The 5494-nt window shown below is 53.2% G+C and overlaps 1 pseudogene; it reads right to left on the reverse strand.

Annotated features, from left to right (window-relative positions):
* Window positions 1-1135: 1135 nt before the first annotated feature.
* On the reverse strand, window positions 1136-4485 carry LOC126945434 (melanoma-associated antigen 4-like; annotated as a pseudogene).
* Between the last annotated feature and the right edge of the window lie 1009 nt (window positions 4486-5494).

Consider the following 5494-nt stretch of genomic DNA (forward strand, 5'->3'; position numbering starts at 1 on the left):
TGCAAATAACTATTTTCATTCATTTTGTCACCACCTTGCTTACAACTGGTCAAACTGCACTTGAGATAATCTAACTAGAATTCATTTTTAATAGAGTCAGCTCTAGTTCTCTCAGTCAGGCAGAAAAGTACCTGGCCAGTGGCTTCTGGGTCTCCTTTCCAGGGAGATTTATGCTTCTCTCTCAGGAAACGTTTTCAGATGATAAGTGTTCATCACGTAGCTCTTGTACTGTGTTCAACAGCACTGGGACTAAAACACAAGACACTTTCCATTCCTACTCCACTCTTCTCTGTTCATCCACCATCATAAAAGAACTGTTCAGTTTTCCATTATGAGCTTTTCTCACACCCTCTGAGAATCTGGACAACGCTCACCTGGAGCACCACACCCTCACCCCTCTCTTACTTTTTTTCTACATCTTAGATGGCATTTCACCACCTTAATTATATGACTGCTGCTCCTAGACTTTACTACCCTGTGGGTAGGGGTGAGTCTGGCTTACCTTAGCATCTCCACTATTAACCCAGGGCCTTCCACAGAGCAAACGCTCAGTGCATAGAGATGAAATGAGCCAGTGAACAAGAAGAATTATTTATTCAGATTTAATTTATCTTACATTCTCAAAGGCCAAGGAAATCCAGGTATGCATTTTTTTAAAAAAGAATTTACAGAATAGGCTGAGTATAAGGCAAGAATTAAATATTTTTAATTTCTTTACCTCGTCAATTTTCCTGCTAACTCATTTACATTTCTAAATGAATACTTATTCCACTGCTGTTACTATGTCCCAATTCACAAAATAGAATGCACTTCCCAATCTGAATAAAAAGCAAGACTCTTACTCCTAAACTATGTAAACAGCACTGTGTGTGACTACTATCATTCATAAATTTGAATGCTGAAGTTCATTCAACCATCCATTAAAAGGAACATTTGAATAATTCCAAAAGGAAACAAAGATAAATCTCAAAGTCACCCACTAGAACAGAAATCCACTACTAAGAATGCTGACTGCTCTCTTCAAAGAGTGAAGAATGGGCCTCATGTCACATAAGGCAGGGGAAACTACTGGACGGAGCCCTGGAAGATGCACTGGCCCAGCCCCCCTCCCACTGACCCTGGCTGCAACTCATGCTCAGACTCCCTCTCCCTCCTCTCTCAAAGCTGCTTCACGCAGGGATGGGTAGGAAATGCGAACTCTTGCATTGACCCTGACCACATGCTCCAGGACTTTCAAGTAGCTGGTTTCAGCAAGCGCCCTTGGACCCCAGAGTATCTCATAGCATACGGGATCACTGGCAGGCACCTGCCGGTACTCCAGGTAGTTTTCCTGCACCAAATCTTGGGTGAGCAGCTTCCTGGGCTTCCCACAGACACTGTGCTCCCTCCCAACGTACACCTTCATCACACTCAGCTCCTCCCAGATTTTCTCCTCAGGGACGCATTTGCCCTCCATTGCGATCATGCCCAGGACGATTATCAGGAGGCCCGTCTTGGGTATGATCTGATTATTATCAACTACCAGGCCATCATAGGAGTCCCAGGCAGGTGACAAGGGTGTAGGTGTTGCTAGTGGGTTCCACTTCCTTCACGTCAATGCCAAAGACCAGCTGCGAGGACTCGGAGGCTTTGCCGAAGATCACAGGAAAATAGTGCTTGTAATTTTTGATGACACTCTCCAGCATTTCTGCCTTTGTGACTGGCTCCTTGACTCAATACTTGAGAAGCAGAAAATGAATCAAGTCAGTCACCTTCTTACTGAGTGCTGCTCAGAACACGGACTCCAGGTCAGGAAAGGTACTTGGCCCGTCCTCTTCTTGGTTTCTGGAGCCCTTAATGGATTACCTCCATAGAGTGAAATCAATGGCAGTGGGGAAGGCAGAGGCTTCCTGAGGACTCTGGAGAGGACCTGGCGACCCAGCAGCAGGCACCTCCCCAGGGTGCCTGGGACCAGAGGAGAGGAGGAGGACGCAACCTCCTGCTCTTCAGTACCGGCAGCCTGCGCACTCACCAGGCCCAGGGCCTCTTCTTGGACCTCAAGGCCTTCCTCAGGCTTGCAGTGCTGACTCTTCTGTTCAAGAGACATGATGACTCTGGTCAGGGCAGGAGTGTGGGCAGGAGCTGGGCAATGGATACCCACTGGCCTGGAGAGAGAGGGAGCATGTGAGAGCCTCAGCTGAGAACTGAACCTTGGAGACTCTAACAAAGGTTTACTTACAGATCTTCTCCTTTGGTGCTTCTCTAGGGCCTCCTGGGGATCCTCTGGGACCTCCTGGAGATCCTCTGGAGCCTCCTGGTGATCCTGGTCAGCCTGTCCCCTGAGAACCTGAAGGAAAAAGTGAGAGGACACCTCAAGGTACACAAGCAAGCAGAGGCTGATTCTGCAGGACTGATGGTAGAGAGGGTGAGGCCCATGGGTTCTGGGGCGGTGGGGGCCATTAGTGTGCATTCAGGGCAAACATTCATTGCTGGTACTAGACATCTGCATCTCCTCTGCTCTGTGACCGGAGGGCACTGCCTCAGACCAAGGCCTCAGTGTCTGTTTCCCGGAGCTCCTGGAAGAGGAATGCATGGACCCTCAGGGTGCAGACTGCAAGCACAGCCTCAGGACCCCAGTGCTAACAGGAGGGCAAGCTGGAATCTGTGAGGTCTCCACCCTCCTGTGGTGAATGGTCCCCTCTGTGCTCATGCAGGGCCGTTACCCTTCTCCTGGCAAGGCCTGGATCCCACCCTTTTGCTGGCCTGAGAAACTCAGATTAAGAGCTCACATCCCTGATAGGGAACAGGACATAAGGAGACTCACATCTGGCCACACTGTGCCCAGGTCCTCCTGGGAAGGACAGCAAGAGATGCTGAAATCCATTGGAATCCATGTGTTCTGGGTGAGGAACCTGCTTGGTACTCACCTTGTCTCCTGGCAGGGCCTAAGACGCTCCCTCTACTGACCTGAGTGCAGACCCCTCAGACCAAGGTGACACCACTGACACCAATGATCCCAGGGTAAGTGGGGTGGGGGACACCTCAGCAGACAGCCCTGCCAATGATCTCTGGAGTGATAGCAGGGGCAGGGCAGATTTCTGTGAGGTCCTCATCTGTGTTCTGGCCCAAGGGTGCCCTCAATCCTCCCTCATGTTCCTCACCAAAACTACTGACAGATCCTGGGAACTACTGACAGATCCTATCGGCCAGATGGTGGCCCCTGTGTTGACCTGAGTCACCCTCTGAGAACAAGTTCCTCACCTCCCTGAGATCTGGAAACAGGAATGAAATGGAGTCACATCCTGTCACCCCCACATGGGGTGTTCAGGTATGACCCCTTTGGTTCTGGGGTGAGTGTTCCTATGGCTTCCTGTGGGTTACTCTTCATCCTGATGGGGCCTGCCATTCTTCAACCTGAAACTCCCTGAGATGAGCAGATAGCTCCCCTTTACTGCAAGACCCCATCTCCCTGAGGGCTCCTCAACTTCTTTCCTGTGGCACAAATGAGGTTGGCACATAGGGCCATCCCTGATCTGGTCCCCTCTGAGCGAAAATCAGGAGACAGTCAGACTCTGTGGGGTCCCTTCTTTCTGAGCAGAGGCATCCCCAATCTTCATGAATGGGGCACACATTGGGGCCTGCGGATCCTGGGACTACTCCCCCTGTTGACCTGAGTCACCATTGCTCTGACCACAGCCCTCTCCTCTCTGTCACCCAGAAGGTGCAGCAAGCATGGGCTACAGGTGGCCACTGTGTACTGGACCTCCCAGGGCCAAGGTCCCCATTGATCTGGACTCCAAGGTACGCTGAGTCCTCCCTCTTTTTCCTCTCCTTGATCCTGGCAGGGTTGGGCCCCACCCTCTGTTGACCTGAGTCTCCATCTCTCCGATTCCCAAGGACGAAAGAGGAGGTGCCTCAGTCTCAGACGGGGGGGAGTGGACCCCCTATCCTGAGGACCTGCGTCCTCTGAGGCCTCCCTCTACTCCCAGCAGAGTAGGAGTAGAGACTCCCCTGAGGCCCTGCTCATGATACTAAGCCCCTTCCCTCCTTCAGTCCTGGATGTGGATGTCAGGATCAGCGTGCCTGTCTGTCATTCCTGGGGCTTCTCTGGGTTGACTGCAGAGAAAGAAACAGATGCTGCAAAGATGGGGTTGGGTGTAGGGATGGGGATGGGGATGGGAATGTAAGTAGGGTGGGTATGGGGTTAGGGATGGGTATAGGGGTTGGGGTGGGGGCCTTCAATTCTCTCTCAGGATCCTGACTTTGATGCTTGGCAGAGCCTGGACCCTGCCCTCTCCTGACCGGCCCTGCCCTGGTCACACCAAGGTCTGACTCCAGAGTCCCCTGTGGCTTAAGTGGCAGTGGGGAGGGCGGACGGTCCAGCCTGAGAAGTCTTCCCCGGGTGGTCCAGGGCTGGCAGCAGAGGCAGTGCTGGATTATTTGGGGTCCTCTATCTGGGTGAGGGCCTCCTCATTCCCTCCTCATGGTCTCACCTTGCCTCCTCACAGAGCCCGGACCCATTCCCTTCTGCTGATCTCAATCGGCTCCTCGGAACCATGCCCTTGATTTTGATTCTTTCTGACCCACAATGTACAAGTCAGCAGCATCACATCCGGCCACCCAGGGCTTCCCTGGGTTGAAATCAGGGGCAGATCCGGATTCTGCCAGGAGCAGGTGGGAGATGTGGGATAGAGTTGCCAGTAGGGATGGGTGTGGGAATGGGGGTGTAGGTGGGGGATGGAGGTAGAGATGGGAATGGAGTTTGGGGTGGGGGTAACCTCAGCTCTCCCTTAGGTTCCTGACGTTGTTTCCTGGCAGAGCCTGGGAGCTGTCCTCTCCTAACCAATCCTGCCCTGGTCATACTAAGCTCTGTCTCCAGAGTCCCCTGCGGCTTAAGTGGTGGGGGACTGGGGATTGCCCAGCCTAAGGAGTCCTGCCCTGGATGGTCCAGAGCTAGCAGCAGGAGAGGTGGCACTGGATTATTTGGGGTCGCTACCAGGGGTGAGATACTCCTCAATCCTCCCTCAGCATCTCACCTTGCCTCCTCACAGAGCTGGGGCCCGCTGCCCTTGGCTGATCTCCAACTGCCTCTGAGAGGGAGGCCCTTGCTTCTCTCTTGACCTCAAATGCGCAAGAGAGTGGCATCACATCTGGTCACCCAGGGATTCCCTGGGTTGAAAGCAGGAGCAGAACCGAATTCTGCCAGGGTGTGGGGGGGTGGGAAGCTGAGGACGGGGGTCAGGGGTGGGGAAGAAGGGAATGGTGGGGGGAGGGATGAAGGTGGTGGGCAGTGGGCAGGATAGGGATTCTGGTGGGGGATGGGGGTTCTGGTGGGGGATGGGGGTGGGGATGGGGTTAGGAGTGCAGATGGAAATGGGGATGGAGTGGGGGAGGGGAATAGGGGTTGGAGGCTTTCCGCCCTCACTTAGGGTCCTGACGTTGATGCCTGGCAGAGCTTGGGCACTGCCCTCTCCTAACCAGCCCTGCCTTAGTCACACGAAACTCTGACTCCAGA

Source organism: Macaca thibetana, chromosome X, assembly GCF_024542745.1.
Source record: "Macaca thibetana thibetana isolate TM-01 chromosome X, ASM2454274v1, whole genome shotgun sequence".
Taxonomy (NCBI): domain Eukaryota; kingdom Metazoa; phylum Chordata; class Mammalia; order Primates; family Cercopithecidae; genus Macaca; species Macaca thibetana.